The 22,418-nt window shown below is 40.5% G+C and overlaps 1 protein-coding gene and 1 long non-coding RNA gene across 18 annotated transcripts in view; one reads left to right on the forward strand and one right to left on the reverse strand.

Annotated features, from left to right (window-relative positions):
* Nucleotides 1–14,804, forward strand: part of LOC146397069 (uncharacterized) — a 128,990-nt gene extending 114,186 nt beyond the window's left edge. Inside the window, exon 2 of the long non-coding RNA XR_014826347.1 lies at nucleotides 14,754–14,804. This is a non-coding gene — a long non-coding RNA (uncharacterized LOC146397069). The remainder of the gene's footprint in view (nucleotides 1–14,753) is intronic.
* Nucleotides 1–22,418, reverse strand: part of ABLIM1 (actin binding LIM protein 1) — a 338,773-nt gene that overhangs the window by 245,415 nt on the left and 70,940 nt on the right. For 4 of the 17 annotated variants that reach the window (XR_014826274.1, XR_014826287.1, XR_014826266.1 and 1 more), the window contains exon 1: nucleotides 2,370–2,504. The exons of 12 other annotated variants lie outside the window; for them this stretch is intronic. The gene's annotated coding sequence lies outside the window, so the exon portion shown is untranslated. Of the gene's footprint in view, nucleotides 1–2,369; nucleotides 2,505–5,061; nucleotides 5,268–22,418 lie in introns of those variants that run through there. One more of the 17 variants, XR_014826310.1, reaches the window with a different exon arrangement.

Genomic DNA, 22,418 nt, shown 5'->3' on the forward strand with positions numbered 1-22,418 from the left:
AGCCTTCTATTTTTTTTTTTTTTAAAGTCACTAAAATACATTGTCACTATTCCCTATGAAGAGTACTTTCAAAACAACGCAAAGTAGTGAAACTCCTTATGTTACAAACATAAGGTGTGCCTCTTTCTAAGTCTCAGAATAATTTGCCAACTTCCAATTTAATTATGACTGAGATTCAAGTCAACTGTAGAGTGTTCTTGAGATACACTTTCTGTAGATTCCAGCTGGCAGCAAGTGGAAAGATTCCAAATACATTCAAAATACACCCCGGAGTGGAAAGGCGGGGAGTAGTAAAAAAAGGAAAAAAGAAATGAAATTCTTTATTTTATTCTATTTTATTTTATTTTTTTTGTCTTTTTGCTATTTCTTGGGCCGCTCCCCCGGCATATGGAGGTTCCCAGGCTAGGGGTCGAATCGGAGCTGTAGCTGCCAGCCTACGCAAGAGCCACAGCAACGCGGGATCCAAGCCGCATCTGCAACCTACACCACAGCTCACGGCAACGCCGGATCATTAATCCACTGAGCAAGGCCAGGGACCGAACCCGCAACCTCATGGTTCCTAGTCGGATTTGTTAACCACTGCGCCACGACGGGAACTCCAAAAATGAAATTCTTTAGAAAGAAATTTTCTTTCTAGGTTAACCACCAAGAACACAATCAGATATAACTTAGTCTGTTAACTTATAATCTCTGTCAAGTAAGATTTTCCAAAACCTGCCTTATCTTTCCTGGAAATCAAAACTGAAAATCATTCCACAGGGCAGGGAAAACAGAGGGCTTCAAATTTTTTCAAATAGAGACATATGGACATCTTGAGATATTCTAGTGTTATCTCTAAGACCCCTTTCAGTTAGGAAAAACCGTCAAGTCATAGTTTCCAACTTTTAAAATCAGTAGTGTGTTACCACTAATTAATATGTACCATGTTATCATTAGAGTTTAGATTCTATCTTCAAGGAAAGCCCAGAGAATATCAACGGATCCAGAGGCCTTTTGTAAACATCAGGTGACATTACACTTTAGAAAGAACTGGGGAGGAAAATGTTGAGCCTGAATTTTTGGCTCATTACCCAAATACAGCCACTGTCAGCTTTTAAAAAAAAAAAATGGGGGGGGGCCTGCACTTTCAGCAGTGGAAGTTCCCAGGCTAGGGATTGAACCCATGCCACAGCAGTGACCCAAGCTGCTGCAGGGACAATGCTGGATCCTTAATCTGCTATTCCACAAGGAAACGCCTAAATTTCATTATTCTGATGTTTGTCAACTGTTGCCTTCCCTGTAAATGTTGAAGGTAGATTGATGAAGAATATGAAACCACATTTCCAGATTTTTAATCAGCATTTTGTTTCAAAATAGTCTTCATTTTACAGGAGAAAAATTTTATGGCACAGAAAGCCCCCGTGAATTATTCATCAGTTACAGAGTGTGCCAACATTCAACTCTTTGTACCTCTCAACAAGTGTGTGCATGTGCGTGTGAAGTGTCACATGCCTGGGCTCCCCAGTCCAGGACCTGAGTAGGAAGGCAAACCCCAGCTCACTGGAGATTCCTGGAAAACTAGGTGGAGCAGAGCGTTTAGAAGCGAAGGTAGGAGGCATATTGGCCCTACACGAGCTGACCCATAGCCTACTCTCCAGGAACCAAAATAAGTTACAATTGCTCATCTTAAGGGGTCCAGCACCACAAGCATCAGCATGAGTCAACACGATCCGCTGGTGTCCATGGAGCAGCCTTTGAAATCACTCTGGGATGCCCATGAACTGTGGCACTGGCTGTCGGTCCCTGGGGATGCTATGCAGGGTGAGGCAGGTCACTCCTGAACCCAGCCTGATGCGGAATAAACTCTCTCATAAAGCACAAGTGTAGGGGAGCATTTTAGGGATGGCATCCCTGACTCAAACGAAGCCACCAGTGTGCCCGATCTACAGAGATAAAAACTGTATCATAACACAGAAAGATGAAAGAATTCATCTCACAGCTGTGTTAACACAGAGGAGCTGTCATGGAGATGGAGGATGAAAGGAGAAGAGAGCGCATGAGCAGAAACGGGTCACAAATGCTGGCCCACGTGCATTATGAGGACTCCTTCTAAAGTGCTCCAAAAGACAACCCACCTAAACTTAATTTAATTGAGCTGGACTCCTGCTACAAAGCCATCATGTCCATTTTTAAATCCCATTATATCGTTATCTGTGTTAATACACGACCATTTTATACAAACATGTGTTAGGCACATAGAGGGTTAATGCAACAGGCATACAACTATTTTAACCAAAGGGAAAGTCTCCGCATCCCTTCTCATCTTTACACACACAGCCTACCCCAGACAGCACATATGCCAAGTTTTCGGTATGGATGGATGGTCAAACCTTGGTTGTCTTTGGGGATGTGATGCGTGTCCATGAGCTCAGCAGGTTCCCAGGTCGTGAAGGGGCACAAAGCTCGAAGGTTTCAGCTTCTCTTCCAGGGGTGGCTGGCACTTGGAAGGGCTGCATCCACTCCTCGGAGGAAAGGCTTGGGCTTTGGCTTTCTTCCCACGAGTCTGTGGGCTGGGTTGGACGCGGCGAGGGGTGTGCCACCCAGAGGGTGTGTCCCAGCCAGCACAGGAAGAATGAGGAGTTTCCTGCATGATTCCAGCTCCTTCAAGGGCAGAATCCTCATCCCCTGACCGTCCCCCTCCCGCCGATTCTAAAAGCCACTCTGAACAACACATCCATCCACTGACACCACAGCTGCAGAAAACTGTCCCTTCTGTGAAGACACTATTGAAACACGCCCAGAATGTATTCTTCCACACTGCACAATTCAGAACCCAGATTTTGATCAGTGTGACTGCACAATAACTCAAACACAGGCGACAAAGAAAGAAAAGGATTGATTTTCTCAAGCCTCCTCCTGCCTCCTCTTTTCACTTAATGAATTATCATCTCACCAGATGGGCTTTTAGCACTTTTTTTTTTTTTTTTTTTTTTTTTTTTTTGTACTGGGATTTAACAAAAGTGCTCTAACTACAATCAGCCTGGTTGTTCCTCACAGTTCTGGATGTTGCTCCCTGACAGAATGCTGGTCTGAAAACAGTTATAGACTTTGAGCTCTTTTATATTAGATACGGGCTGCTTGAAAACAATGGCCTCATCGGAAAGGCTCAGCAAAAAGTCAGTAAAGCCCGATCTGGGCTGGATTACCTGCCACCTGCAAGCCAACCTTCCTCCCAGTTCCTTTTGAACACCAGGGCTTTTGCAAATTGGGAATGTTATTTTATTTTATTTTATTGCTTTTTAGAGCCACACCTGTGGCATATGGAAGTTCCCAGGCTAGGGGTTGAATCAGCGCTATAGCTGCTGACCTATGCCACAGCCACAGCAATGCCAGATCTGAGCGGAGTCTGCAACCTACATCACAGCTCACAGCCATGCTGCAAATCCTTAACCCACTGAATGAGGCCAGGAATCGAACCCGCAATCTCATGGATCCTAGTCGGGTTCGTTACCACTGAGCCACAACAGGTACTCCCGAACTGGGAATGTTATGAAGACATGGTTTAAATGGGGAAAGTCACTGAGGACAAATATCCCCAGCCTCAAATACATTTATAGGAAGAAGGAAACTGGCAGAATTGTTTTAAGTGTGAGGGCAGATCATTTAATTGCCACCCCAAAGACTATGAGTACCAACACCGATTCTGACACCTTAATTTAATAAAATGGGTAGGTTATGTCTCATTAAATTAATATCAATTAATTTAATACCCATTGAAAGGAAAGATGACATGATCGCACTGTTTAAATATAAAGCTTGATTAACTGAACATTCCCAGCTCACTCTCTTCTCCATCTGGGTGGCTTTTTCGTTTTGCTTTGAAACGGCTCTGGAGACAGCCAGCCTCCTGGGTCACCCCACCCTCCCTTCCTCGAGTCCAGGCCACCGCCTGGAACCTCATGCCCCTGATAATGTCCTTCTGAGTTGGCCAAAGCACCAGGCGCCAGACAAAGGATCACAACTGGACCACTAGTTGATAAAATGCTTGGCATCTGCAGAGCTGTCATGTGTTAGCTGCTACCAAAAGGCCAGTCGCATTTATTGAAATCCTCTGATTACGCCTAATGCCCGGCATTCTCCTGACAGTGATTCCATAGTTCAGCCCTGATGTGCTTCTGTTAGTGTTTCAGGATTCTTCCCATAAGGATGGAACAGAAGTCTTTTACAGTTGCATTTTGTTTCTCATTGTCCTCATTTCAACTGTAATGAAAGCTAGTTTTGCCCTTTTTTTCACTATTTTTTCTGTCTTTTTTTTTTTTTTTTTTTTTCTTTTGCCATTTCTTGGGCTGCTCCCGTGGCACATGGAGGTTCCCGGGCTAGGGGTCGAATCAGAGCTGCAGCCGCTGGCCTACGCCAGAGCCACAGCAACACTGGGTCGGAGCCGTGCCTGTGACCTACACCACAGCTCACGACAACGCCAGATCCTTAGCCCACCGAGCAAGGCCAGGGATCAAACCTGCAACCTCATGGTTCCTAGTCGGATTCGTTAACCACTGAGCCATGATGGGAACTCCAGTGGGTTGTTTTTCCTACTCCCTTGAAATCTCAGATTATATTCCCTAACTGATTTAAATGAAAGAGAGGAGAAGAAACCACATGTAGTGCTTTAGCTATTTTCTGGGGCTAAAACAGGATTTTAGTTTAAAAGCAATCTGCATGGTTTCCTTGCCTTTTATGAGGCAGGACGGTCCGGAGCAGGGCTGGGGCACAATCTAACCTGGCAACTGTGACCTTGAAGAGTGAGCCAATAGAGTAGTTCCTTCCTAGTCATGGTCTCCCATTTTTTTTTAAGTTTTTAAATTAAAGTATAGTTGATTTACAGTGTTCTATCAATTTCTGCCGTACAGCCAAGTGACCCAGTTACGGTCCTCCAAATTTGACTTCTGATACTTTGGCCAATGATTAGAATCCAGAAACCAGCTGCATAAAAACTGTTTAAAATCCACAACCATTTTCCAATTAAACAGCAGTGGTACTCCTCCAATTCATTCTAAATCTGGAGCTACTGCTGAGTGCTCTTACCTTACGTAATGACTCAGTCACCTCCCAAAGATGGAGCAGAAGCCTTTCCCAAATGATGCTCCTCAGAAGTCTTCCCCGAAAAACGACTGGCAGTCCACGAAATTAATAAAAAATGCCTTAAATTGTATATTCACCTATATTTGAGAAATGCTTCATTAAACACTGTTCAACAGGTTTCTTAACCATGGACTTCTCAAAGTACTGATAAGCGTGTGTGCCTTGTAAGTCTTTAAGAGAGAATAAAGTAGGAGGCATTTCCTAAATTTAATGGACCAGAGAACGCCCAACCCCAGCACAAATAATCACTGACCGCGAAACAGAGTTTGGAAACACTACTCTAAGGAAGCAGAGGGCTAGGAGGGAATTTAGAAATAATTGGCTTCATAGGGTCAAAGATGAGAAATCTTCCAGCCAGAGGAATTTAAGATCTTGCCAAGGCCACAGAGGACACATAAGGAGGAGAATTCTGACCGGCAACATTGATCTGCTATTTGGATGGCTATACGAGGCCGCAGTGCCTGGTTCTGTTTGCAAGTCAGGTCTGGTCCCTGTGATACTAACCTGGGAACACAGGTGCTGCATGTTCCTAGGCAAACGGTACCTCTTGCAGCAGATCCTGCTAACAGACCTGGCCCAGGAGATGAAGCCTCCCATAATATAATTTATAGCAGAGCTGAGAGTGGAAAACAGCAGATATTAATAACAAACCATGCACAGGGCCCTGGCCCCATCATTGGAACTAAGCAGGAGAGACAGCAACTTGAAGCAAATTTAATTTCATAAGAAAAATGATTCTATTGGGAAAGACGGAAACTAAATTTCTTAAAAGGTCATATTCAATTAGGAAGAGGACCCCTGCAGACCCTAACTAGAAAGGCACATTTCCCTTGAACTTGTGTTCCAATGGTATTCAGTTATAAGCCCAGATAATTGGCCTCAACCCAAGCTCAGCTATGTGACTGCATGGGAAAGATCAATTTCAAGAACGAAAAGAACTTGCAGTTCACCACCCACTTAAACAGAAAGCACTCCGATGGTGGCTTCATCTAGATATGCTCTTCACAGCACCCACTATCTCTGTGCTCCTTGACCCAGTTTCTGCTGATGATTTCCACAGTGGATCCCATGTCATTGTTTTTGTGACTGGAAATGAAATTTTATGGACTTTACTGAGATAATATCAACGCCTGCTACCTATGGTCACTGATATATCTCTGCCTCATAAACCACAAATAGAACAGCCTTATTACTATTCACAGCTCACATTTACCAAGGACTCACTCTCCGCAGGTACTGAATGAAGTGAGTTCAGAAATCTCACTGATTTCTTATAACCCTCTGAGACAGGTACCACGCTCATCTCCATCTGAAAGATGAAGTAACTCCACTAATAGAAGATGCAGCTGGCACTTGGTCACAAGCAGTCTGAGTCAGAGACCATGCCCAGGATGCTAAAACTCGCTTGAGAATATTAAACAGCCCAGAGCAAATCGTTGAACCAGAAAGGATGCCAAAGCCATCTCCATGCCTGAAATAATGGTGGGATGATCAAAAAAAATGAGTTTAGCCCAATAAAAAGTAAGAGTATGTCCAAGGCTGCCGATGCTTTTTGCAAAAAGTCTAAATGCTGAAGACTATATGGGAGAAGTAGGCAGTTATTATCAACATCAAAAAAATCATTTTTCTGAGTCATATTCTGTTTTCAAGAGAGTCTCCTGAATTAATCTTCACAAGGACACTTAGCCGATGGGTAGTGCCTGTCTCTGCAAGGGCTGCAGTGAGGGGACAGCCATTCTGGCAGGCTGCTCCCCAAACCTCAGGCCCAGGTTGGAGGTGCCATCCAATACTTACCAGACCCCGCATCTTGACCTGGCCCTACTGCTAATGCACCAATGATCTAGGCCGATCACCAAAATGACTTCTAAATCTGCAGAATGGGCCAATAATACCTGCTCTACTTATATCAGAAGAGGTAAGAAATAAAAGAAAGACGGAAACCATATTTTCGATCAACTTTTTTTCTTTTCCCTTCCTCACTTTCTTTCTTCCTTTCTTTTCTTTTTTTCGTTTTTCTGGCCTCACTTTACCAAAAAGGACTTGAGAGGAACACTCCAGTCCACAGAAACCAAATTCCCCACATCAAACAACAAGCTGAATGGAAACAACCTGCCACATGGGAATCCATCAGCTAAAGTTTATGCTTATCTTAATCACTGCTTGATACTGCCCCCCAACACCTGCTTCCACCACCCCAAAGTGCAGCTAATATTCTTCAAGCAGTTACTCTGCCCCAAGACAAAAAGATAAACATTTCTTACATGCATCTCCCAAGTTTTCCTCATAACAACCTTCGAAGGTAAGTCATTGGAAGAAGGGTGTTACGAATCCCTCTTTAAGAGATGAGAAAACTAAGCCTAGGGAGAAAGAATTTTTCTCCAAGTCACAGCTTGTGGTCAGGGGAGCAGGGACTTGGACTCTGGTGTATATGTGTTTATCACTGAGCTGTGATCAGGTGGCTGAATCTCAACACCCTCGAGCCTTCTCCACATCACTCTGCAGAGAGAATCCATGGCAGCTACCACCCAGGATCAATGCTGTTATGTCTGTGAACCTTTTCAAATAAAGGGGGATTGATGAGAAGCAGAGTGTACTTAGGGGCTGCCATCAGACACCTTCTGCATTGCCCATGCAGAGCTAAGAAGCAGGCAATCATGGATGTGCCATTTCCCTCCTCTCCCACTTTTATCCATTTCATCTGCCCTGACTCTTACTCCTGCTGGGCTAGGCTAGAGGGATTTAAAACCATTCCATACTCCCTACAAAAACAGCAGCCATTTTGGAGTTCCTGCTGTGATGCAGTGGGTTAAGAATCTGACTGCTGCGGCTCGGGTTGCTGCAGGGGCACAGATTCCATCCCTGGCCCCGCGCAGTGGGTTAAAGGATCTGGCTTTGCCACAGCTACAGTGTAGGTCGGCTTGGGTTCAATCCCTGGCTGGGAATTCCATATACTATGGGATGCGGCCATAAATAACAACGACAACTTAGGCATTGTCCTTTCATGATTCATTTGGCACAAATAAACTGGAGGAACTGGGATATGACAATCTTTCTGTGCCTTTGAAAAAACTGCAATGAAGTTTAAAACAAAAACAATTCCTGCAGAATGAAGCAATTCTACCTTCTTTCATTGTCAGAGGGTCACACAGTAAATTAAATCATGATTTAAACCCTAAAGTCTAGATTGTTATAATTTCCATGTTAATTACCATTTGGCTCACAAGTGACGCATATGACCATAGTGACTGCAAAATATTCTACATATAGCTTCACCCCTAAAGAAAGGAGGATATTTTTTGACTGTGTGATACACAGTAGGCTACATTTTATATGGACTTTTTTGTTGTAGAAGGTGGGAAAATAGAATAAACACCTAGAAAATACACACTTGCCCTGGAAATGTTGCATTTTAATTTGTTTATTCAATGGAAGAGCATGTGCCCACACAAAAAACAAAATAAAAATAAAATCACTGGATTTTTACTTTTACTTATTTTTCAAAAATCATTCAATGAGTTTTATTATAGTTATAGTTGCACAACCATCATCATAACCTAATTTTAGAACATAAAACAACCATTTATTTATGGTCTCATGCAAACTAATTGTTCCAAAGACTTCCCTATTGACTTTTGAAAATCTTAATATTTTGTCTCTGCCAGCTCCCAAGTCTCATCTTTTCTGAGATCATTTGTTTACTTTAGCAAAGGGAATTGGGCTAGTCTGTAACTCTTTACATCACAACTTTATAAACTTGGTCAAAAATCAAAAAACAAAACAAAAATCTTCCTACACTGTTCCAAATTCAAGAGGATAAGTCTAGTTTAAGGTGTGTTTTATGGTACAGAAAAAAAAAAGTAACAACATGCCTTAAAACCTTTCAAAATAAGTCAATACTGAGGATGTCTTGCTAAACCTTTTTAGGGTTTCTAATAACCTAGCAATGAGGTCAAGCACAAAATTGCCTTTAGCAATCAAATACTCCTCCCCAGCAATAGCCTCCTGATCCTCCCCAGCAATAGCACAGACCGGACGGAAGCTAGAGGGAGCCTGCAGATCACCTAGTCCGCTGGTTTTTAAGCTCAGACACAGAAGGAGGCTTCGCAGGGACTGGTGAGGGATTAAAGGAGAGGGGTTGACTCTGGCTTCACCCCAACTTCCACCAGAGAAGTTTCAGCTCATCTATTTTATTTTCTGGGCTTCCTGAGGAGCCTTTATTTGAAGAAAGGGATCCATAGCTAAAAACAAATACACACATTTTGAAAAGTTCCCATCCTGTCCAATCCTTTCATTTTCTTTTATTTTTTTCTTTTGTTTTTTTATTGTCTATTAATTTTTTTCCTTTTTTTGTTAAATTATTTCTCCAATACAATTTTTTTTTCTACTTACAGCATGGTGACCCAGTTGCATATACATGTATACATTCTATTTTCTCACATTGTCATGCTCCATCATAAGTGACCAGACATAGTTCCCAGTGCTACACAGCAAGATCTCATTGCTCATCCAGTCCAAAGTCCATAGTTTGCATCTATTAACCCCAAGCTCCCCATCCACCACATTCCCTCCCCCTCCCTCTTGGCAACCACAAGTCTATTCTCCAAGTCCATGATTTTCTTTTCTGTGGAAAGGTTCATTTGTGCTCTATATTAGATTACAGATATAAGTGATATCATATGGCATTTGTCTTTCTCTTTCTGACTTAACTTCACTAAGTGTGAGAGACTCTAGTTCCACCCATGTTGCTGCAAATGGCATTATTTTGTTCTTTTTTATGGCTGAGTAGTATTCCATTGTGTATGTATACCATATCTTGCTAATCCAATCACCTGTCAATGGACATTTGGGTTGTGTCCCAAATCCTTTCATTTTAGAAAAGATGAAAATGAAGACTAGGGATGGTTAGTGGCTAGTCCTAGGTCCCAGAGTAAGACAGGTTTACAACTGACCATGGACTCTGAGCAATGTATGAGCACTTCCACAAGATGTGGCAGCCACAGATCCTGAAGACCACGTCCCCTGGCCTCATGCAGGACATGCTCAGGTCCATCTACAACAGCTCTTTCAGAACAGCCCACAACCCACAAGGCAGGCTTGCAGGTGCTCCAGTGGTCTTATTCCTACTCTTAACATTTTTGTTTGTTTCATTTCTTTTCTTTTCTTTTTTCTGGCCACCCCACAGCATATGGAGTTCCTAGGCCAGGGATCAGATCCGAGCCACAGTTGTGACCTACATGGCAGCTGCAACAACATCAGCTCCTTTAAACTACTGTACTAGACCAGGGATCAAACCCGCATCCTAGCGCTGCAGTGACGCCGCCAATCCCACCGCGCCACAGTGAGAAATACACTCAACATTTTAAAGTGCTAGATTGAGAGACTAGGGGAAGAAAAGTAGCAAGGGCCCTGCCAATTTACAACGAAAAATAAAAACCTTCCGAAGTTGACCATAAATCAATTTAAAAATCTTTGCTTGACAAAAGTTGAATTTACACTCAAATCAGAATGGAAGCAGGATCTGTCCTGCTTGCTGGGATCTTTGTTCCTTTGCAAACCACAGCTGAGCTCCCTGTCTGAGGTCTTGCCCCAGGGTCATGCTAGGTACTCATCATGATACCAGACTTAACCAGCCTCCACAGTTAGTCTGGGGTTGCATTCTGCATAAATACCACCATTGCTGCCTCTAGGAGGGTGGGGTCCCCATTTCGTAAAAAATGATGAAACCAAATGATGAGTAACAAAAACTTATACCTTAGACTGGACTGTTCCAGCTCTCCCCAGGGTCTCTGATTTACAAAAGGCTCCTTTAAATAGACTCCTAAAATAATCCTAGTTCCCATGCACTATGTGAGCATCTAAGGAAGTTATTTTAGCTTTACCTGCCGCAGCTTTCTCACCTGTAAGATGTGGATAATTAACACGCCTACCTTACCAGGTGTTGCAAGAATTTCAGTAAACAGTTCCTGGCACATAGAAACCTTTATATAAATATTAGTCATTGTTGGTCTTATTTTGTTTTCTTAAAAAGGCATTATTTAAGCACCAGACAGAGAGACCAGGGATGGGAAAGCAGTAAGAGCCCTGTCAATTTAAGATGAAAAATGAAAACAAAATTGTTCTGAAGTTGAATGCAAAGCAATAGAAAATAATAATTGGTTATTATTGGATTAAAAAAAATGAAATTGACAAGTGAATTGGGATCACAGTCAGCCCCACCACCCACTCCAGGGCCAAGCTGGAGCAGACGCCGCACCATCATCCAGGAACTTGTTAGAAATGCAGAATCCAGAGTTCCCATCATGGCTCAGGGGTAATGAATACAACTCGTATTCCATCCCCTGCCTCGCTCAGTGGGTTAAGGATCCAGTGCTGCCATGAGCCGTGGTGTAGGTCACAGACGTGGCTCAGATCCTGTGTTGCTGTGGCTGTGGCATAGGCTGGCAGCTGTAGCTCTGATTCAACCCCTAGCCTGGGAACTTCCACATGCTGTGGGTACGGCCCTAAAAAGATAGAAAGAAAAGAAAAGAAAAGAAAAGAAAAGAAAAGAAAAGAAAAGAAAAGAAAAGAAAAGAAAAGGAAAGGAAAGGAAAGAAAAGAAAAGAAAAGAAAGAAAGAAAGAAAGAAAGAATCTCAACACCCAACCCCAACCCCACTCCCACCTACCAGATCGGAATCTGCCTTTTAAAAAGATCTCCAGGGAATTTATATGCATATAAAAGTTGGTGAAAGGCTGCTTTTTGCCATACCCTGAGATTTTAGCATTTAGGTTAAAGGAAAAAGACCTCATTCTGCACTTATACCTCCATACAGTTTCCTAAATCCTAGACCCCTCGTCTTAGATGGTTTTAACCAACCTGAGTCTTAAAGCAGATGTTCCTTTCATGGGTCATAACAATATGTCAGAAGGACATCAAGAGCAGTGAAATTGCCTCTTGTTAGTGATGTCATCACCACAATCATGATGAATGGCTAACATATATTAAGCTCTTAAATATTCAAGGATTGATGCTAGGTGCTTTCCATATGTTCTTGCTGAATCCTCACAGTACTCTTGCAATTATTACCATGTCCATTTTACAGATGAGGGAACTGAAGCTAAAATAGGCTACATCACTTTCTCACATCCAAGTTCAGTGGGAAAAACGGCCTTTCTGAACTCCACTCTCTTTCTCAAAATTGATACCTACACCATCAAAATCACATCTCTGTCAAGTAGGGAGCAGCAATTCTCTCTCTTCTTAGGTGAAGAAAACTTAGACATAGAAATGGTGAATGAACGAGGTAGAGTCCACAACCTGAGACTTAGGTCAGAACTAAATCCATCAGGATTTGAGTATTTTGAGTTAAAGAATTCTGCTGCTAGAGATACCAAGGATAATGATGGCATTGAAGAGGTGGGGGGAAACATATACAAATGAAAAGAAAGGTTTCCATTTATGAAGCTTTGCCAAACCAAGGGACTTCAAATTTTAATCTCTAAAGTTAAGATCTTTATTAGGGTGTCAGATTTTTTGGCAAACCAGAACTTCCAGCTTTTTACTGCCATCACTTGTAGCAACTGGCCCTTATCAGTATATCTCAGCTCTCATCCTACACAATGATATTCTTGCACACCTGTGAAATTCTCCTAATTACAGCCTCCCTGATGTCCCTCCCTAGCTTTCCATCCAAGTTTGATATCCAAATAGTTTAGAACTCAGAAAGATGAGTGGCAATCATTCCTTGATAGCACCAGTGTCATAAAGTCAAAGACACACAGAATCAAGTGATCAGGACTACATACCCACGCCAGAATGAATGCCTTCTTCCTCTGTCCCCAAGAGCAGCAGGGGAATAGTCAGGATTTGTTGAATAAAAATTCTGTTAGTTTGTGAAGGCTGTTGCAACAAAAATACTGCAGATGGGGGTGCCTTAAACAACAGAAGGTTCTCAAAACAGCAGAAATGTATTTTCTCAAGGTTCTAGAGGCTGGAAGTTCAAGGTCAAGGTTTTGGCAGGTGCAGCTTCTGAGGCATCTCTCCTCGGCTTGCCGACAGCCACCCTCTTGCTGCTCCCTCACAGCTCAGCCCACTGTGTGCATATATGTCTCCTCTTTCTCTCTTCCTCTGTATGCAAATGTCCTCTTCTTATAAGGACACCAGTCATATTAGTTGAGGACCTGCTCTAACTAGCCCATTTTAATTTAATTACATCTTTAAAGGCCTTATCTCAAATACACTTACAGTCTGAGGTCCTGGGGCGGGACGAGGCGGGGGTAGGGCTTCAATACATGCATTTGGGGAGGAGACAATTCAACTCATAGCAGATACAGAATGGATCTTTTCTTCCATTGTCACCTAAGCCCAAGGGCTGTGCTGAGGCCTTCTCAAAGATGTGATAAATTCATTTGAGTAATAAAAAAATTAAAAAATAATAAAAAAAAGGACAAGAATGTGCAATGATTGGAATCACTCAGACCAGGACTCAGAGCACTCTGGAGGGAGAAGGAAGAGGAGCAAGTTCCATATCAGAGCTTCCAGGTCTACTCAGCCTAGCTTCTTCCCTGCCCCCACTCATCACAAGTTCAGGTGAGGTCACACAGAGGTGGGTTTTTAACAAAATTTAAATGGCACTTCTAACAGCATAAGTCTGAGATATGAACACGTACCACTAAAAAGTACCAACTGGAAAGAACTAACCTGGCAGCTTGCAAGGCCTCCAGTGCCTGGAGGCACATGCTCCTGAGTGGTGAGGTGCTGAGTCCTGGGAGCTGGCACTGGGCATCCCAGACAGGTGTCCTATGCAGCAGGAGAGCCAGGAGGTGAGAGCCAGCCCCAGGCCGGCCCACTCAGCCCCCTGCGGCAGCACCAACAAATGTCAGTGAGTGGGAGGGAGGAAAACCAGCACGGAGAGGGCGTGTCAGGAGGTGCTGGTTCCACACAGGGTATGTGCAAACGGCTTCTAACAGCAAATTAGATGTTACTGGTTCACAGGCATCTAAACCATGATACCATAGGAACAGAGAAAGACTAACATGAGAGTGACGTTTGCTATTAAAATGAAAGCCCACAATCAATTAGTCTAATAAACCTTGACAATTTAGACTGCTCTAATTTTCCATTTTAGTAATTCTGCTATTCCTTGCATCATCCATCTTTAAACTTGAATCTCCAAACTTTCCATATTATTATAAAATTCCATAATCTTCCTTGGGGTTTCGAAAGATTATTTTGTCATTTTGTTTGATATATGATCGGTAAGTAAAACTTAAAAAAATAAAGTACATCTTATTTTATATCAATACATTACTAATGTATCAAAGATTACATTTGAGAGACCTCTTGTACACACAGAACAATGCAGTTATAAAGGAAAATGACACCAGCAAGGAAGCAGGAGGAAAAATTAATCCCCCAAATAGAAATTTCCTTGGAGTTCCCATCGTGGCACAGTGGTTAACGAATCCGACTAGGAACCATGAGGTTGCGGGTTCGGTCCCTGCCCTTGCTCAGTGGGTTAACAATCCGGTGTTGCCGTGAGCTGTGGTGTAGGTTGCAGACGCGGCTCGGATCCCGCATTGCTGTGGCTCTGGCGTAGGCCGGTGGCTACAGCTCCGATTGGACCCCTAGCCTGGGAATCTCCATATGCCGCAGGAGCTGCCCAAGAAATGGCAAAAAGACAAAAAAAAAAAAAAAAAAAAAAAGAAAGAAATTTCCTTATTAACCTATTATTGCATATGAAGAAACAACTAAGAATCACTAGACATTTGAGGGAAAACAAACAGCACAAAATGGGACCAAGATGAAAACATAAACACATGATTCTAGAGAATACAAATAATTCATACAACAGATGATCAAAATAAAAATTCAAATTCAATTCATGTCCTCTAAGTTATCTGAGAACATACGGTGTCCATGAAATAAAGATGAGAAAAGATTAAAGGATCAATCAGCGAAAAAGAGAATTTTGGGAAATTAGAAATTATTGGGAAAATAAAAAGAAATTCAATAGGCAGCCTAGAAGAACATGTCAAGAATATTTCCAAGAAGGCTGAAACAAAATAAAAAAGAGATTGAAAATACGAAAGAAGAATTAAAAGAGATGGAGAATGCCCAGCATCCATTTCATTAGGAGTCTCAGAAAGAGAGGGCAGAGAAGAGGGAAGAAAGTAATAAAAGAAAATTCCCCATACCTAAAGAAAGACACAGGTCCTCACTCTGAAAGGGCAAACCCAGTGCTGAATAGAATGAAGAAAAAAGGACAATCAGCAAGACATATCATGGTAGAATTTCCAACCTCCGAACATAGAGAGAAGATCCCCAAAACTATCAGGGACCAAATTATGTTACCAAGAAAGGAAAAGGAATCAAGCTGCTATCAGACGTGGCAGCCACTCTGGACTCAAGAAGGCAGTGGAACAAAGCCTTCCACCTTTAGGGGGAAACATAGCTTTGAATCTGGACATCTCCACCAGGTCTGTCCAGCATGTGGGCAAAATAAGGCCTTTTCAGATATGCAAGGATTCCACTGGCTTCCTGTGCACCCTAAAAAGTTACCTGAAGATTGACTCAGAAGGAAAAATTAATTCTCAAACATAAAACTATAGATTCCAAGAAAATGTAGAATGAGTTTAAGAACAAAATGATGGTGATGCTTGTTCCATAATGAAAGCCCTGCAACAGATTTAGAAACATGGTTAGACCATGGTCAGAGGGTTCCAAGAACACATCTTCAAGAAAATAGATTTTCATTCAACAAGTTAGTATGCTTAAGATGGAAGATCCTAGTGATGTCTTTAATATATTCATTTTGCTTAGCAAAAAAAAAAAGAAGAAGAATTGGGATTAAAGTTTTGTGTACATTAAAAATCTATATAAGAAAATCATGATGCAACTATAAAACAAACTAAAAAGTAACATATTTTTGAGCAAAAAAGGGTTTTGGAAAAGGACCCTTGGATGATGATGCTTAGATAACACTTGAGCAGTCTTTTAGAGCAAAATAGAATTAGCACCCCAAATAATTCTTTCTCTACAGGTCCAATCACATACCTGCTTCTGCAGTTAAAAATAGCTACATAATTTTAATGTTATAAATGCTTTCTATTAGTTTTTCAATCTCAAAATCAATCCATAATAAACAAGAAAGCCTGAAAGTTAGAATTACAACATAAATCTTGACAATGTAAAAGCAGGTATAGAAGAGAGCAGCGAGAAGGCAGAAAAAGTGGGTAGGAGAAGAAAAGTGAGGTGAGAGAGTAAAACCTCCGTCTTTCACATAATAAGGACTTAAGGGGCATTATCAAAAATCAGATCAAGCATGTTATTTAGAGTGATAGAGACAGCCAACATATTTAAAACTATTAAAACTCTGGAAGTGAGTGCTAAAGTTACTAGTTAAGAGACATTGTTGAAAGAAATGCAAATATTAAACATATTATTTTTGAATTGTAGTGGTATCCGGCAGAAGTAAAAATAAACTTTTAAAACAATTATACCTGCTATAAAAGGGCAACACAAGGGATCCTGTGGTGATACACCTGCTCTATATCTTGGCTGAATCAATGTCAATAAACTGCTCGGGATGTCGTACTTTGTATGGCAAGATACTGCCCAGCTCCATGACAGAATTATGCAAAGAATTATTTCAGTGATTATATTCTTAATTCCACCTAAGAATTCTACCAAGCTAATACATTTCTATTCCCAGCTGTACTGAGGTATCACTGACAACTAAAACTGGAAGATGCGTAACATGTACAATGGGATGGTTTGATATAAACACACACTGTGAAAGGATTCCCACTCCAACGTTAATTAATATATCACCTCATAGTTACCTTTTGTGTGTGTGTGTATGTGTGCGTGTGCGTGTGTGTGTGTGTGTGTGTGTGTGTGTGTGTGTGTGTGTGTGTGTGTGAGGTGGGTAGTTTAAGATCTTCTCTCTCGGCAAACTATTTTACAACACGGTATTACCAACTACAGTCACCCTGCTATACATTAGATCCTCAGAACTTAATCTTATCACTGAAAGTTAATACCTTTTTACCAACCTCTCTCTATTTCCTCGCCACCAGCAACCACTCTTCTACCCACTATTTCTATGAGTTTCACGTTTTTTTTTTCAGATTCCACATGTAAGTGATACCCTAATACATTTCTAGATGCATACACAGTAAGTTAATACATTATATGTGAAGAATGCATCAGGATATTGGGACTAGTTCTCCTGTGAAACTTCACTGAAAAAGGTGCTCTAGGAGTTCCCATTATGGCGCAGCAGAAACGAATCTGAATTTAGGAATGATGAGGTTGCGGGTTCAATCCCTGGTGTCACTCAGTCAGTTAAGGATCTGGTGTTGCTGTGCTGTGGTGTAGGCCAGCTCCAATTCAATTCCTATCCTGGGAACCTCCATATGCTGCGAGGGCGGCCCTAAAAAGAAAAAAAGGAAAAAAAAAAAGGCTGTTCTACACAAAACACTATAAATAGTTGCTGAGATATATTAAAGGAAACCTAAAGCAATGCAGAAATATATCCTGTCTAAACCAATTTTAAAGTAAACATGGGAACATAAGAGCCTAGGAACACCAAAACAATCTTGAAAAAGAACAAAGATGAAAGACTTAAGAAGACTTTCTATAAAGCTACAGGAGTCAAGACAGTGTGGTACTGGCATAATGAAGGACAAATTTATCAATGAACCAGAATAGAAATTCCGGAAAGAGATCCATGCTTACATGATCAATTGGCTTTCTATAGAGATCTCAATGCAATTCAACCAGGAAAGGGGTCCTTTCAACAACTGGAACAGGTGGAGATCCATGGAGGGAAACCAGTGAACCTCAACCCTCCCTCACAGCACACACACAAATTATTTTGAGATGAATGACAGATGTAAACGTAAAATCTAAACCTATAAAGCTTTTAGAAGGAAACATAGAGTACCTCTGTTCTCTGGGATTAGGCAAAGATATCTTGAAGAGATAGGATACCAAAAAATACAAACCATAAAAATTGATTAATTAAACTTATTGAAGTTAAAACCTCTATTCACTAAGATACATTGTTAAGAAAATAAATAGGCAAATCTCGGGCTGGGAAAAAAAATTTGCAAAACATAAAGTAGACAAAGAATTTGCATTCAGAATATATTTTTAGAAAGTTCTACAACTCAATAACATAAACAACACAACTTAATAGTGGGAGAAAAAAAGACTTGAATAGGCACTTCACAAAGAAAGATATGCAAATTCCCACTAAGCATATGAAAAAGTTATTAAAAATTTAGCCATCACAGAAATGCAAACTAAAATCACAGGAAGATGCCACTCTACCAAATGAAAATACTAATTGTTGAGGATATAAAACAACAACTGAAACCCTAATACGTTGTTAGTGAGAATATAAGGTAGCACAACAAATTGGGAAAAAGGTTTGACATTTTCTTATAAACGTATACCTCCCCTTGAGCCTAGCATCTAGATGCTTATTCAAAAAGAAATAAAAACATAAATCCACAAAATGACTTTTCCAGGTATTTTCAGATTACTTCATATTAGCAAATTCATATTAGCCAAAAATTATAAACAAGTGAAATGTCTGTCAACAGTATGAATAAACAAACTGTGGTATAGCTATGCAGTGGAATACTACTCAGTGATGAAAAGGAATGAAATACTTCAATGCACAAGGACATGGATGAATCACACAGACCTTAAGCTGAGCAAAAGGAGTTTTGCTCTTTATGAATCCTTTATGTGAGGTTCTAGAATGGGCAAATCCATTTAGAATTGAGGTTGTCTGGGGGTTCACTGACAAGGAACACATGGGAACATCTGGAGATGTGGAATATTCAATATTGTGACAGAAGTATGGATTATGTGGATATACCCATTTCTAAAAATTATACATCTAAGATCGGTACATTTCAACATATGCCAATTATATCTTTAAAAAATAATAGAGTGGAAGTTTAGATCAAACAAGAATGCCAAAGTGTTATTAATTGAAAACAGATGATAGGTAGGTGAGGCTCATTATACTATTTTTTGGTATTTTTTTAATGACAGAAATCTTCAAATGCATGCCGAAGAAAAAGTGTACACTGACTTAATTTTCTATTAAGGCAACATGATCGGATAGATGCTTAGAATTCTAATATTTAAGCTTAAACATTCAATTGGCTGGTTTTGGTCATTTTTATTATAATTTTTTGAAAGGTAAGCTAAAACAGTAAGATTTCAGTCTGCCATTTCCAAGATTTTCTCTCTCTTAAATACCACATTATAAGTGAGCAAAATCTTTAGTGCTATTAATCAAAAAGACAAATTGCAGATAATCACTAATATATTATCCTTCTAAAACATGGGCTTTTGAAATACCATAGATATTCCAATGACTTACAGAATAATTTTACTTATGAGTGAAACTTATGAATATGATCAAAGATCAACTTGAGAATAAGAGTTTGCAGAATTTTTTAAAATGTTAACAATAAAAATGATTCATTTATATTTTATCAAATCAATGTTTTTTAGGCTTCTTATCTTTAACCAATGGTCTATCATGACTATACATTGAGCAAAACATGAGTAAGAATAACAACATTTTAAAATGGTATAACAGTACCACCAAAAGTGTTCATATAAATAATAAATCACTCCACTAATTAAAATACACTTTTGCTTACTTGGAATTCAGAAATTCTCAAATCAGTGTTCTTAAAAATAATGATATTCAAATAATTGTTTCATTTGTTGATTTTTTTTAATAGAACTTAGGTTTCTTTGTTGTTGTTTTTTGTTTGTTTGGGGTTTTTTTTTTGTTTTTTTTTTTTGTTTTTGCTTTTTAGGGTGACACCCACAGCACATGGACGTTCCCAGGCTAGGGGTCCAATCGGAGCTACAGCTGCCAGCATATGCCACAACCACAGCAGTGCAGGATCCCAGCCATGTCTGTGACCTACACCACAGCTCAGGGCAACGCTGGATCCTTAACCCACTGAGAGAGGCCAGGGATCAAACCCGCAACCTCATGGTTCCTGGTCAGATTCGTTTCCGCTGTGCCATGACAGGCACTCCTGATTTTTTTAATAGAACTTAGATACATCAATTTCAGGAGTATCTAGATAAACTAATTTAGATGTTTGTAAACACTAAAAGGGAAATTCTACTATGTAGAACTTATACAGGGTAAAATTTAATAGCTATGATAGATGAAATAGGCTTTGTGAAACAGGACTATGAGTTTATAAACTTGGAAATAAATACACAAAATAAAATTATTTGTTCCTTCAGCCTGAAATGCCCTTCATAGCCCTTCACATAACATACTCTCCACCCAATGATTAAAAGAATTTTACTTGCCTTCCACACACAGCTCAAAGCTTCTTCCTTGAAGCTGTTCCTTCTAATCTCAGTCTAAATTCATCACTCTACCTTTTGCTGCTATAGCATTTAACCTCGATTATAGCACATTTACATTCTAGAACTGCTTGTCTCTATGTGTGTCTTCCAGAAGAGTGGTAGGTATTATTGTACCCATTTTACAGATGAGAAACCAAAGATTGATAAAGATGAAACAACCTCCCCTAAGGTCCCATTGCCTACAGAGGCAGCACCAGGGTCCTAGTACACACTGTCTCCTCTTAAGTCCATGCTCTTAAAGATGCTCTTAAAGATGATAAGAATGTTGCCCTCAGAAACACCTAAGCCGTTCAGGGTTTAGTCATCTTCGTTGCTGCCAGAGTACCTGGTCTGTGCTTTACACATTACACATTCTCTAAGTGCTGGTTGAATGTGATCTTAGTTTAATTATGTTCTGTGCAAATAAGATATTCAGTTAAAAGAGTTTATCAGGTCACTCATTCAAGCAGAGCTCAGAGGTTCCAAACGTGGGCTGGGGGTGTGGTCCACCACCACCCTCTACAGGTTCTCACAGGAGATGCTCATGCTTAGCACTAGAGTAAGCTTGACTCTTTTTCAGAGTCGGTGCACTACATCTTTATCCCTAGAGAAATCTGTGGATTTTCTTCATAGAAAAAGTCAGTAAAGTGTATACTGACATGCCCAGGAATGCCAGAAAAACATATTTGTCTTATGCTCCCATAAAACACAAACTACATCTCGGTATGGTTAGATCAGCAAGGACCAACTTTTAAATAATATGGATTTGCGATGCCTGTGAGGTTCTGTGTCTAAATTCAGGCTGCCATCTGCCACCTGTAACTTGCTGTTTGGCTTTTCTACTTACTCAGTGATTTGAACAATCTCCCTTCCTCCCTTCTTCCCTCCATCTCCACCTCTCTCTGCCACACACACTCTATTGCTCATAACACTGCATCTCTGTGGAATCTTAGAATAGCAAGAGCGTAAATTGTTACCCCACAAAAAATAAAACTGTAACTTATAGTGATCCTCAATAGAATATTTTCATAAATGGGGATTATCTGTGAATCTGCTTTGGCCAGCTACTAAATTAGAATTTAGCATGTGCATTACACATTGGCAGAGACTTCCTAATGCCTCCGAGTTTCAAGCTTCCCTTAAATTGGTTATATAGCTCATTTATTTTTCATACCATTTTCAATAAAGTGATTCACAGGCAAAGCCTGCCTTTGGTCATTCTGAGGAGAGAAAAGAGTAGTTCAATGGGCAAGGCAAATCAGTCTCTCTCTTCCTAAGTGGGGTCCAATGTGTTTTTTCTTGGCATGCCTGGGAATATGAAAGTACACTTTGTTACAGGCTATTTCCACAAAGAGAATCCACAGATTGTTCCCAAGGATAACGATTTAGTGGGTCATTGACCCTAATAAGGAGTCAAGTCCAATTTCAGTGAATTCTGATTCTCAAAGGCAAACTCATGAATAGTTCATCAGCTGAAGTGGAAAAGCTGCTTTCTAATTCCTTTCATGTATACCAGTCTTAAGACTTTTTCAAAGGATTGCGTAATTGTGCCCAAAATTTCCAAGTCCTCTGAAACACTTCAAACAATATGAAGTACGAAACAAATGAGGTAGTAAGAAATACAAGTTTGACATCTTTGGTTTTTTTCACTAGTGTCAAGTCTAGGTTCTTAAACTAAACATGTGCAGAAGTATCTGGTTCATGCTGTGACCTCCAGGAAGAAATGTACTTACACCATCGCAGATACAGGGGTGTGTGCGCATGCTTAAGACTTCTAGGCAAGAGCACAGGGATTTTTTGTAAATGCTAACATAAGACAGCTGGCAGAATTCTGACTTGTCTAGAACCAACCAGCCTAAGCAATGTTTTAAAGCAGTTACCGGAGTTCCCATTCTGGCGCAGTGGAAATGAATC

This window comes from Sus scrofa, chromosome 14 (genome assembly GCF_054392235.1).
Source record: "Sus scrofa isolate SSC_HxYL_T2T_F1_AM1 chromosome 14, Sscrofa_HxYL_maternal_Yorkshire_Landrace_v2.0, whole genome shotgun sequence".
Lineage (NCBI taxonomy): Eukaryota > Metazoa > Chordata > Mammalia > Artiodactyla > Suidae > Sus > Sus scrofa.